The 14,662-nt window shown below is 34.5% G+C and overlaps 1 protein-coding gene across 1 annotated transcript in view; it reads right to left on the bottom strand.

Moving 5' to 3' along the window:
• fest (wurstfest) overlaps positions 1–5,978 on the bottom strand; it is a 29,276-nt gene extending 23,298 nt beyond the window's left edge. The window contains exon 1 of the mRNA XM_090402586.1: positions 5,749–5,978. The gene's annotated coding sequence lies outside the window, so the exon portion shown is untranslated. The remainder of the gene's footprint in view (positions 1–5,748) is intronic.
• Between the last annotated feature and the right edge of the window lie 8,684 nt (positions 5,979–14,662).

Raw genomic sequence — 14,662 nt, 5'->3', positions numbered from 1 at the left:
GTTTATAAACAACCTTCAGCAAGATCTTGGAATTGGAAGGCATCATAGAACCAAAAACAAGGTATGTACAAAATTTTTCCACCTCTTTTATTCTGCCATAATTGCCTTCTATACTCACCCATAATGCCCTAAAATATATATACATATATATATATATATATATATACCCCTTTTTTTGAGTAATGTTAGCCAATGTATTAAAATAAGGGACACTCCTAAACAAAAAACATACTATAATGGCCGTAATTATATTAATGAGAAAGATCATGCAGATATCTATTGGTATGAGTAGGTTTTCTGTATATAGAGATTTTTAATCTTTCAGAGCATCGTGTAAGCATGACATCCAGGAAGGGTAAGGAGTTATTATTTTCTAGATCAGCAGTAAATTTTATATTAGGATGTTGGATGTTTAGATGATGAATAAATTCTATGAGAGATGTGTGCCCCTGATTCCAAATAATGAAAATATCATCAACATATCGTTTCCAAACTTTTGGTTTAAATGAGAAGGAAGATATGGCTTTCGTTTCAAAATCTTCAAGGAAGATGTTAGCTAGAACTGGGGACAAAGGATTGCCCATTGCCAGGCCTTGTTTTTGTTGGTAAACGGAGTCCTGATATCTGAAGTAACCAGAATGAATGCAATGTTTTTATAAGGCAAACATTTTTTTTTTTTTTTGGATAATTTGTCCTTTAGTAATGTAAGTACTTCGTCTGTAGGAACTTTAGTAAATAAAGATATAATGTCAAAACTTGCTAGAATGTCATTTTCATTGATGGAAATATCTTTTATATGAGAAACAAAATCTGTGGTATTTTTGATGAAAGATGATTTATTGGAGAAACACTTGAGGTACTTTGCTAGATATTTGGAAAGTTTATACGTAGGTGAGTCAATTCCTTCCACAATTGGGCCAAGAGGGATGTTTTCTCTATGTATTTTGGGAACTCCATAGATGCGTGGGATAAGAGGATGTAGAGAACGTAAAGAGGGGCGAACATTATGAGGAAGTTCACTCGTAGTCTTTACAAACAAAGTAGTCTTTACAAAACCGTACAAACAACTTTGTTTGTACGGTTTTGTAATTCTCTTGTAGGATCTTCCTGAAGAATTGAATATGTCGAATTATCTTCAAGTAATTGAAGCATTTTGTTGTGGTAATCTTCAGAGTTGAGGATGACCGTGGAATTGCCTTTATCCGCAGGTAAAATAATAATGTTCCTCTTCTGTTTTAGATTTTTTAACGGATGCGGAAACAGATATTCTTAGCAAAGGTCTCAATTTCATTCCCTCATCAAAATTTATCCCTGAAGAATCTCTTCTTACAAAAATAGAAAAGGCAAGTTCACTCATTCCTAATCATTTGGCGAAACTTCTTCGTATTGAATCGATTTTCATTATCAATAATGCTAAACCTCCAACAGATAATATTTCTCTGGCTGAAAGACAAGCCATAAAAAATCTAAAACAGAACAGTAACATTATTATTTTACCTGCGGATAAAGGCAATTCCACGGTCATCCCAACTCTGAAGATTACCACAACGAAATGCTTCAATTACTTGAAGATAATTCGACATATTCAATTCTTCAGGAAGATCCTACAAGAGAATTACAAAACCGCACAAACAACATGTTAAAGACTACCAGTGAACTTCCTCATAATGTTCGCCTCTCTTTACGCTCTTTACATCCTCTTATCCCACGCATCTATGGAGTTCCCAAAATACATAAAGAAAATATCCCTCTTCGCCCAATTGTGGAAGGAATTGACTCACCTACGTATAAACTTTCCAAATATCTAGCAAAGTACCTCAAGTGTTTCTCCAATAAATCATCTTTCATCAAAAACACCACAGATTTTGTTTCTCATATAAAAGATATTCCCATCAATGAAAATGACATTCTAGCAAGTTTTGACATTATATCTTTATTTACTAAAGTTCCTACAGACGAGGTACTTACATTACTAAAAGGACAAATTATCCAAAAAAAAAAAAATGTTTGCCTTATAAAAACATTGCATTCATTCTGGTTACTTCAGATATCAGGACTCCGTTTACCAACAAAAACAAGGCCTGGCAATGGGCAATCCTTTGTCCCCAGTTCTAGCTAACATCTTCCTTGAAGATTTTGAAACGAAAGCCATATCTTCCTTCTCATTTAAACCAAAAGTTTGGAAACGATATGTTGATGATATTTTCATTATTTGGAATCAGGGGCACACATCTCTCATAGAATTTATTCATCATCTAAACATCCAACATCCTAATATAAAATTTACTGCTGATCTAGAAAATAATAACTCCTTACCCTTCCTGGATGTCATGCTTACACGATGCTCTGAAAGATTAAAAATCTCTATATACAGAAAACCTACTCATACCAATAGATATCTGCATAATCTTTCTCATCATTTTCCACCACAAAAACTTGGAACTATATCTACCTTAGGACACAGAGCACGCTCTCTCTCTCTCTCTTGAATGAACCAGATGAACTACAAAAAGAAATAAATCACCTCACTCTTATCTTTAAACAAAATGGATACTCTGAAAAAACGATTAAGAAATTTCTTCTGGATCCTCCTAGGCAGTGCACAACAGAAACTATTAATTTTAAAGGTAGCATCTCCATTCCATACATTAGCACAGTCTCTAAAAAATTAGCTAAAGTCCTTAAAAATACAACATCAGGACGTTCTTCACCACACTTCCTAAAATTCTTTCTCTAATCAGCCATCCAAAGCCTACTCATCACAACCTAAAATATCCAGGTGTATATAAATTATGGTGCGATTGCAATATCCCTTATTTTAGACAAACAAATAAATCTATTGAACAACGTATAGAAGAGTATAAGAGAGACATCTCTTACAAAAGATCTCATGCAACTGCGTTATCCAGTCATGTTCTTTTTTCAAATAATCCTAATGATGATCAACAAAGCTACTCCGTTTGCTGGGATAGATCAGAAAATATTTTTCGCTGTGATGATGAGTTTGAGAGAAACATTGTAGAATCAAGGGAAATCCTGCTAAACCCTGTCCACTTAAACAACAATTTGAGTTATAACATCCCAGATAGCCATGCTGCAGTTATTCAATATTGGCGTTCACGTGAGCCTGCACGCACACTTGCAATAAACAATGGCACGCCTGTTGGAACAACTTGAAAAAATACAGCGTTTTTTATGTATCAATTATGTGTGGCAATTTTTACCTGTAATTTCCAGTTTTTAGATACTTCAATGTTTATTACTATTCTTTTCCTTTATGAATACCTGAGGAAGGCTGTTATAAGCTGAAACTAGTTGTATTATTCTCATTAAAATCTTTATAAGTTATCTCGGTTTTTTAAATCATTAAATCTGTTTTAAAATGTATCACAACAACCGAGTAAAAGCCTATGATATATATATATATATATATTATATATATATATATATATATATATTATATATATATATATATATATATATATATATATATATATATATATATATATATATATATATATATATATACCGTATATTGTTTTTATATATAAATACTAGGAGGGCTACGCCTCCCCCCCCCTCGAGTTCCGAGCTGGTAAGCTGGTAAGACAAAAAACGTGGCATAAAAACGTTTCAAATTTCGGCTTATATTTTTATATATATAGAAGAGTTATATAAAAATTTATATATATATATATGATTTATATACATATACAGTATAAATCATAATGACTAGTATATTCTTATCCTGAGAACAAGGCTATAAATGCCGTAAGCAGAACATCATGCTAGACTTGAAGACGCTAATTTAGAATCATAGAGATAATTACAAAATGCAGTTTAACTACTACTAATCCCCCCCCTCTCCTTTATGGTAATGACGTAACAGATTTTAACCCATCTACAATTCTCTCTCTCTCTCTCTCTCTCTCTCCCTGTTAACCTTTTGCTTTAATATGCTTTCCGACTCTTGGTTAATAACAAGATAATCAAAATGTTTTTTTTTTTTTTATGTCTTTAAAATCGTAACAAAATAACCAAAGGGTGGTGGTTTATATTGATAGAATCCCTAGAGTCTTTGGACTCTCTGGAGGTGTCACATAATAATAATAATAATAATAATAATAATAATAATAATAATAATAATAATAATAATAATATTTGCACCGTTGTAGTAGTTACTGCTAATATAGTGAAAATAACATTCATGACTGATCACGTAGTTGAAATCCTGAAATTTATTGAAAATTTTTATTCTTAAATGAACTGTGAATTCTTTGGGAAAATAAAAGTTCAATACTAGCAACATTTCTAGTATTTCTTTCTTTTTAAATATATATTTCAAATACATCAATAAATTTTGATATTGGAATACACTCTACATATGAATTACTACTAAACCCCAAATGTCCAATGGCTTACATTTTAGAAATAAATCATAGTCAACGGCCGATTATACATGGTCATCAATTCACTGTAATTAAACTTAACTGAAATGTGTATTTCTTATATCTTCCTGTGCATTCATTATTGGTGCATTCTTTTATTACTAATCCGGAAAGCATAAAACTTGTCAGATTTTGAACAAGATCTGTGGACGGACACTAATAACTAATTAATAAATAATAAAAGCATATAACTGGTATATGGAAAGTTTAGCTCTCCCCTGAACAAAATATTGTTACAATAACTGTGATTATAAGCAGTGCCGTAACTAGGTAGGTGCAACGGGTACACAGGGCCCAGAACGGGGGGGGGGGGGGCTGAAATGGGGAATCAAAAAATAATTCAGTATTATGTTTTCATTTTAAATTTTAAATTTTGCCACCGTGGAGGCCAATTCCGTATAGTTTTTGATTAAATTAAAAATTAATCGATCTATTTCTATCGTGTTTTATTTTCCAAAAAAAAAGGAGGGGGAGGCAAAAATAAAATCTTGCACAGGGCCCATGAAAGTAATTACGGCACTAATAAGCAATCACTGGTTTTTGATTGCATTCTGATATTGATATTAGAAACTAATTTTAGGTTCTAATTTTAGAAACTAAGTTCCCTGATTATATAATTCTTAGCTCAATCATGATAGGTTTTACACTTTCGTGAGTGAGATTTGCATTATCCTTAATGAAAAGAACGCAAAGTAGGCATATTATATTCTAGCGACTGAAAAGTTTAATAGATCGTATTATCTATGCGGTGTTTACACAGTTTACTTTGTTTTACTGTCTCTTGTAACATGCGATGCTTCTTTTACTTAAGGCTTTCTACAAAAGAAAGATTACAGCGCCTGAGCCTGGGCGTAATTTCATTGTATGATTATGTGAGTGGAAATAGAATCAAGGATATTAACAGTTGGCGACTTTCCTATTAATGTTGCAGTATCCACAAATGTTACAAGAAAAAGTATCAACTCATAAAAGAATTTACCAAAAAAGGCTTAAAGGCTGTAGGATATTTCATATATAATATCTAAATATTCAGGATATAAGTGTATAAATTTGCTTTGAATTCTGTTCGTATCCATCATCGGATCACAATATCTGAATATCAATATTATAAAAATATTCATGATAATATTTATAAACAATAACGTTGGAATGATTTTCTACATTGCTCATGAAACCGTTACATATTTGTACATCCTTGTATATTCACGAATAGAATAGCTAACTTTTTTGCTCACTTAAAACCAAAGCGTGCATATTTCAACAAGAAATTTTTTAAAAAATGCGAAATTCTAACACAAACCTTGTCATGAGTCACAAATTGAAATTTTAAACAATTCATAGAAAGATAAAAATCCATTTCCAGTTTTTAATAGATATTCACTTATTTTTTAAAGACCATACAAGATTCAGGAACATTTACTTAATATTATAAATGATATAGCTCTAAAAATAAAATACTTATTTTTTACAGTTACGAAAAGTCCATATAAATAAATATAAACTGTTTAGTGTTTGCAGTTACTAGTCTGAATAGAACATCTCGCGAAACGCGCTCTAGCAGAGTTAATGGTTTTAAGATTCATTCCACAATAGTGTTTTATTTATAACATGAGTTTGAATAATCTCGAGAAAACTGTATATTTATTTATTATTTAAAGAGAGTTTTTGTAAATCAAAAAACAGATTCTATTTTTTTAGTGAAAAAAAAAGCATTTATTCATTTCTTTTTATTTTAAAATAAAAAAAAATAAGTAATTCTTGTTAGGCATAATTCTAATGGCCCATTTTTTTTTATATTATTATGTGCATTTAGCACCTAATAATACTAATAATAAGGCATAAGCATTTATTAATTGTTTTTGTCCTTCTGCCAGTTTGTAACTTCAGTTTTCGATGGACTGATTTTAATAAAATTTAGCGCTTAGAATCTTTACTACAAATAATCGAGTCATTTCAGTTTTATTTCACTCTCGGACCAATTGAAATTTAGCTGCTTAAATGATTCTGAACAATATTACATGTTACAAATGGCAATAAATAAACCAGTCTACAGACAATAATACATGAACTGGCCCTGAATTCATTTGCAATAAATCATAATGACTTTACCATATAGGAACTTTAAGAAACCACAGTCTTTTTCACGAACTTGTTATTATTATCTTTCATCATCACGATTATGTGTATTCACTTATATATGGAATTCCCAGATTGATGAAACCAGTATTTTAGTACTTCAAAAAGGATTTCTTTCACAAGTCAGAAATGAAGTTTATAACACATAGATCGGACTGATTAGTTAAATATGGGCCAAAATAGAATAGCATGTCAAAGAAGGATTACACTAATAATTCTTTTTCAAACTGGATAATAAGAAAGTCTTGTAGAACTAATTGATAATATATTGTGTGATTAAGAACTGTTTTAATTGGGAAAATGATATGAGTTTTATTTATTTATTTCAATAACCGTGAGATAAGGAACACGTAACATACTCATTTAACCCAATGTTTACATTATTTATTTTATTTGAATATTATTTGTATAATTATTTATATATTATTTATTATTTTAATTATTATAATTATTATTTAAATATTATTTGTATATTATTTATTCTTTTAGCTATCCATTTTTTATTCAAAAAATGGAAAACTAAAAGAATAAATAATATTTGGAAAGAAGTTAGCGGGCATCTCCATGGGCAAGGTGCATCGCGCCATATAACGAGTCACGTGTTTGTATGAATTCCATCCATCCATTTACTCGGTCCAAGGACGGGTTGAGTTCCCTCCTAATGAGGGGCTTACTGGTGTATGAATGCAGCCGGCTCGCCACTCCTCTGCCGCATCCCGTAAGGGCGGTATTCTTAATTGCAAGTCCGTGTGTTCACAGGACCGGTTTGCCTGCTTGCGGGATGAAAAACCCCAGATAAACTAGGAGGAAAAACCCCGCTGCCCGCGCCCAAAACCCGCTAACTTGGCTATGGCTGAGGAATATCCTGAAGCTCCTCACGTCGTCGACGGGAATCGAACCTAGGACATTCCTTCCCCAGACATATGGTTGCGAAGCGCAAAGCCACTAGGCTAACCGCACGGACCGGTATGAATTAGAGGAATATAAATTGGAGGAACATGATGCTACACTCCGTGCAACTGAGTCCGGGTTAAGTGGCTGAGAGAAGGGAACTGACAGAGTTTGAAAGAGGCGTTGTAATAGAATGTCATACTGCAGGCCTATCTGTTCAGCAAACTGTTGATACATTGGGTCATCCCAGGTCAACAGTCAGCAAAACCATACTGAGATGGAAGTGCAGGGAAGCAACTACAAGTGCTACCCGCATTGGTAACCATAGGCCACTACGAAGGATAATACGTAAAAACCACCCTTCATTGGCTAACACGTTGAATGCGGAGTTCCAGGCATCGACTGAAACACAAATCTGAAACACAAAAACATTCAGAACACCGAGGCATACAACATGGATTTCCATGGTAGGACCGCAGTATGCAAGCCTCACAATATCCGAACCAAGCGTTGTCTTCAGTGATGGAAACACACACACACACACACACACACACACACACACACACACACACACACACACACACACACACACACACACACAGATGTTTTTGAAGTAATTTAAATGGTAAATACTTCCTAGAATTTTAGCACACACAGCAGTTAGACAAGGATTAATCTACTCGAAGATAATTGGAAACCCGCTTAACACTTACTACTCTATTAGGCTATCTCCAGTGTAACAGTTAAGCTAATCTGCAAAATAATTGTGTTAAAGCTGCTACTCGAAATAAAGAATTGGAGAGACATTTCTTAATCTCTAATACTCTGGAAGATATTCTTCACGTTGTCCTATCGAAGCAATTGGGGAAAAAATCATAATCGACTAGGATCAAGATTTTGCTCCTGCGCTGTCAGCTTCAGTCACTTCAAGCCTGCATTAAACAAGGAGTTGGGGATAGTACCAGAGACGAAAGTCGTTTCATCTTCCAGATTATAACCATCACTTCGATATACGGGATTCTACTACAGTGCCTTCAAAAATTATAACACTTTGATCACATGACGAGAGAGAGTTTCCGTTGTCTTATTCCGCATAGAACTGAACTACATCTAAGTTATGTTGGGTAGTCATTTATATTTGTTAGCTCCTGTTTAAACCGTCTCTTGATTGATTAGGTTGCGTCACATGTAGATAGGAGTTCATCAATTAAATAGCTAACGATTCAACTGAATAAAATAAGTTTTCAGTTGCAATTTAATTGCAATTTTTAGAGAAACAATTTCCACAGGTTGCATTTGTTGGTGTTGAAATACATCGAAGTGCTTTAAGAGAACATGGCTCGTATAGTCGAGACACTGGGCTTTACAATGTCTCGGACCGGTGCATAAGGGTTTTATTAAAAAATTAGCAAAGGAATCTCTCAGAAACCATTGATAAATAACTAATATCCAGTTTGAGACACATAAAAAAAGCATTCAGTTCAATTCTAGTCGCCCACTCGAGGAACATTTCTTAATCCTTTTGTCGACGGGTTCCAGAGTTAGTCGATCTCAGGCACAGGCAAGCGAGTTTTCTTCTCCCGTAAACTCAAGAAAATCAACTGCAGAAACTACACTATTTCAGACTAACATATTGTGTTATGGTTTGGGACCACGAGATGGAACCATTTGTTTGCTACCAGCTTCACTGGTTGCCGTTTAAAATTAAAGATAGTTATAGGCCAGCTATCTCTTATTGTCTACGTATCGGTGGATTTTGAACTAACCACTAAATATCTCAAAGTTAGATAGGGCTAAAACGGCCTCGCCTACTCTTTCTATATAAGAGCATAAAAGGCGTTGGCGGATTCATATTTATATATAAAAAATCAGGAAATTCAATTATGCTAAGTTTATTTGACAAAACCATGATTGGCATGAACATCCAAACTTCAACATCCTGTATAACCAATGTCATAAACAATCATCTCCATACCATTCTCCAATTGGTTTGGTCTAACTTTGTCACCTTCAGTGCTATCAAAATCTCTCCTTTTTTATTATAAATGATCGCAGCTACTTTCCTTTGCATCGAGTGAGACAGATCCCCATTCAGGATCCGATTTCTGATCTTGAACTGGCATTTATATCTAGGGATATATGACACTCACATCAGAAGATTCCTCAGGCTACAAAAAATTGGCATCTTTTATACATTCAAGGTAGTACATTTCATACACCGCCAATAACTCTATAAGTGTGTGTGTGTGTGTGTGTGTGTGTGTGTGTGTGTGTGTGTGTGTGTGTGTGTGTGTGTGTGTGTGTGTGTGTGTGTGCGTGCGTGCGTGCGTGCGTGCGTGCGTGCGTGCGTGCGTGCGCGCGCGCTCATGTTTTACTCGATATCTCATACTCTGTGTCGTTCTTTGGGGAATATTTTACAGAGTTATTGGCTGCGTCAGTAAAAACCATTTCAACAAGCTGAAATATCTATGCCAAAATCGCGATTCTGTCTTGCTGCTTGTAGGTTCTAGAATAGAGAGAGAGAGAGAGAGAGAGAGAGAGCTACCAGCTTGACTAATGACGCCTACAAATCATATTTTGTACACTAATATTCCATATTGATACTTAAAATAAATAAATCCTCTAATTCCCTTTTGTGGGATACCTATGTAGCCTCTTGAAACTCTGAAGAGCATTCGCCTACAAAGTTACACGCTCCCTCTTCCCCATCAAAAAAAAATTGACTCTCGTTCACCAACTAGAAGACTTTTTGATAGTATTTCAGAGGTTAGTTGATCTTCACTGTAGGTAAGGTAGGATTCTTTTTCTCCTGACAAATTTGCATTTTCCATTCTCCAACTCTTTAAAATTAATTGTAGAACTCACATATTGCTTATATAGTAATATTAAATAGGTTTAAGTTAAGGATATTACATCCCATATTGTTTCATAACCAAATAAGAAACTCAAAGAGTTTCATGCCGAATATAATAAATATATAAAGTTCGGCGAGTCCAAGAGTAAGCAAATACCTGGATAGTGTTACAACTGACCCTTTAGGGAGTGCAACACTGAGGCAACTCATGGTAAGGGTGGAGCAAGCTCCGATCACTATTCTTGATATTTCCCCATAATGTGAAACCCAGCTCCTAGGAGCTGTATTACTGTTCTACATTATGAGTGAGAGAAGGCCACTACCCGAACTTTATATATTTACTATATTCGACATGAAACTCTTTGAGTTTCTTATTCGGCTATGAAACAATATGGGATGTAATATCCCTTAACTTAAATAAGTTTATATGTCGCCGAATTGAAGCCTTTGGCTCTTCATATAACTAATAATATTAAATAGATTTAGTAACAGGCGATGGTGGCAGTTATATATTTTTAATTGTTTTCGCCTTTAAACGATAGCTAGAGATATCACTGATCTTCTGTTGATGATGATGACCTTAAAGATCAACTTATAACCGATTTTTATAAAATTAAGACGTAAAGAAATAATATTTTCATACCTTTTCATCCTCCAAACAGAGTGGCGGCACTCTTTTAGGTTCAACTTAGTATCAGACACTTACATTAAGTGTCGACATATCTCATGTTTAACAATGTGTGCATTCACACAGAATGCTACATGAGTGATGATATTCGTAATCATAACTAGTTGCTGTTATGTTTATCGACACTAGCGTTTCCCGTCTTTTTCCTACGACAGAACACTTTACAAATCCTGAAATTACCACAGAACACCTTGGTTATTTTGTAATGTATTAATAATTAATTATGGCGTAATCATAAAGAGTATTAGTACACTTATGTATAAGGTGTGACATGTTAACAAATATAAAATTACATTTATATCAGTTATCAATCACTGGAGTAATGAAATTTTGTAGCATATTGTAGTTTCCTCAGGCCAACATCATTAAATCAATTTGTGTTGATTTTCATTGACATATCCCATTCTGATCGCCAAAAATTTATAATATTATTATAAGCACTTACGAGTGAATGCAGACTTTTTCTCCTGTTGGTAGTTTTCCCCTCCTTTGTACATCCTGGAGATCGCTGTGTAGGCTGGAGGTGGATGAATTACTATCTGTTGCGTCACAAACACCTTCAATTATTTATTCATATTAAAATTTAAATCTGTAGGCCTATTATGTTTAAAAAATCACCGCATTACGGTTTCTAAACCAGCACCTTCACCATACATTACGAACTTGCGAAGAAAATATTCAGTATTACTAGATTTGAGAACCAGATACAAACTACCTTGACAATTTCAATTTCAGTGGAAAAATTTTCTTTATACTTCTTTCCTGATTGGTCACTAATATTTGCAACACAGATGTTATTTCGTTCAGTTTTGAGAACAGAGGATACGCCGCCCATTGTTGTAATCGGTTTGCAGGCAATTTTTATGACCGGTCATAAACAGCGGTATTCCCTTTCCCGAATTACTTCTATGTTTAAAAATATACGGCTTGGTCACTGACGTCACGGAACACTTATTCACTTTCTGCAGAACACTGGTGTTCCGCAGAACACAATTTGGGAAACCCTGATTACACGAGTGTGGGTGTGTTTTCCTGTCAATCGTACTCAGTTGCTGGATTAAAAATTCAAGTTTCTATAGACAGATTTTTTTATTTATTCTTTAGAAAAACTTCCACTTTGCTTTGTCTACAAAAACAAGACCATTTAAGGTGTGAATCTAGCATCATCGACTCGAGAAGATTTTTTTTTTTTTTTTTCAGCCGATTCCAAAGTCTCACGTCTTTGGGTTCAGCAGGTATGACGTTTATTCTGGAAAATACTGGGATTTTTTATCCTGTACCTTATAAAAAAAAAAAAAATCAGCTAACGCCTTTTTATTCCCGTATACGGGAGTAGGTGAGGCCATTTAGCCCTATCTAACATTTGGAGACTGAGTGGGCAGTTCAATCTCCACTGGTACCAATCAGAGATAGATGGTCCAAGGCTATTACTAATTAAGCGGTACACAGTGAAGAGAGACGGCTCAAATGTGCCGCCATCTCGTGGTCCCTAACCCTAACACAATATATTTAATGTCTGAAATAATGTAGGTTCTACGGTCGATTTTCTTGAGTTTACGGGACGAAAAACCCGAGTTTCTGGTAGGAAAACCCGCTTGCCCGTGGCAGAGATCGACTAACTCGGGAACCGGTCGAAAAAAGACTTCGAAAAATTTCCTCTAGTCGCCTAGATTCGAAACCAAGTCTACCTTCGTGCGGCCAAGTGCTGTGGTATGCAAACACCACATCCACTAAGCTACACAGGCTCCTTTACCTTATTAATATTAACACACAAGTACATCGCTTATTGTCTAGAATATTGTGAGAAAGCACTTAACCTTGACAACGGTGATAATTTATAACCAACTGCTTCCCAATTTCTAGAAAAGTTAGAGCTAAAAGAGTGCTACCTATTCCCTTTGGGAAATAAAAAGATGCAAGCGAATTTAATTATATTTTATTTTCTGCATTTATCTTTATGTCAAAATACCTTGTTTTGAACTAAGGAAATAAGAATATAAAAGCTTACGGTGAGAAATTATAATTATCAAAAGTTTGTCGAGTAAAATTAAACTAAAGAAATATTTTATTTAAGTTAAGGGATATTACATCCCATAGTGTTTCTTAGCCGAATAAGAAACTCAAAGAGTTAAGGGATGTAATATCCCTTAACTTAAATAAGTTATGTCGCCGAATTGAAGCCTTTGGCTCTTCATATAATTAAAGAAATTTTGTTTAGTAATAATTTTTTTTAATAAAACTTTTTTTTTCCAGGGGAAGGATGATAACATGCAAGCAATAACAAAAAAAAAAAAAAAGCGAAAACAATATGATGACCAGAGATGATCATGGCAGCACAGTCAGATGATAATGTAATTGTATTTATTGTTAAATTTCTCAATCGGACTTAACCATGAAGCATAATATTGTACATTATACCACCACTCTCTGTACAAAAAATATGCTCTTTATCCTTTTCTCACGCCCTCTTTGTACAGCTTTCCCAAATAACCGCTTTCCACGAATGAAAGCTTCCACGAATAATATATTATTATATATTTAAAAAAAAATTACCTAGCGTCTTTCCCTTATAGGGAGTAGATGAGGCCATTACAGCTCCATTTAACTTTTAGTGCCTGAGGGGAGAGTGCAATCTCCACCGGTAGTCAGTCAGAGATAGCCAGCCCAAGACTATTACTTAAAATTACTAATTTTAAGCTGCATCTAGTGAAGAGACAGCAAACAATTGCTGCCATCTCGTGCTCCCAACTCTAGCACAATATGTTATTGTCTTAAGCAGTAGGGTCGATTCTCCCATAAACTCAAGAAAATCGACTACAGTCGATTTTCTTGAGTTTATTGGAGGACAAACCTGAGTTTCCGGGATAAAAAACTTCTTTCCAGTACCAGAGATGGATTAACTTGGAGCCTTTCAAAGAAAGGCTTAGAAAAATTTTCCTGAAGTCACGACTAGAATTGAACTTTAGCATTTATTAAGGCACCCTAGTACTGTTGTTATATTATATATAATATAATAGATATTTAATATACATTAAATATACTCTACCTAGTACACTGGTGTCCAAACCTAAGGAGGAACACTATTGTGAACATTACAACCGCAAATTCAGACGAATCAGCTTGTAGCAATTTGTATAACTGGTGATTTCGAGTACATTTCGAATCTCGCGTGAAGGGGTCACGTGGTTGCTACGGTAGCGAATGGTGTTTGAAGTGAGCTCTTTTCTTGAAGGCTCTTCGCGAAGTTGAAAACTTTTCTGTCTCATAATGTTTCAAAGTCATTATCTGAATGATTTCACATGGGGAATAATTATTGAAAGCTAGAAGAAGATCGGATAATTACTAATATTGCCATAAAATTTGAAATCTTACAGCGTTTTGTCCAGGCTCTGAGCACCGTTTCAAACAAATGTAATGGGTATCAGATATTTGTTAAGAGGTCACCCTAGCTCTACCACAGACACGAACATAGATTTTTTGTTATAACAGCAAAACGTAATCGGCACACCACGGCTAGTCGGCTCCATTTGAGCACTGGTATGTGGATATCTCGACAATCTGTGACAGGGCGTCTGAAACAACTAGGTCTGTAAGCATGATGCCCTCTAGTCTGCGTCCCTTTATCTACAGCTCAACCCAGAGCTT

Source organism: Typopeltis vanoorti, chromosome 13 (assembly GCF_054136105.1).
Source record: "Typopeltis vanoorti isolate ZY-2024b chromosome 13, IOZ_Tvanoo_1.0, whole genome shotgun sequence".
Classification (NCBI taxonomy): domain Eukaryota; kingdom Metazoa; phylum Arthropoda; class Arachnida; order Uropygi; family Thelyphonidae; genus Typopeltis; species Typopeltis vanoorti.
This window is presented reverse-complemented; position numbering and strand designations above follow the sequence as displayed.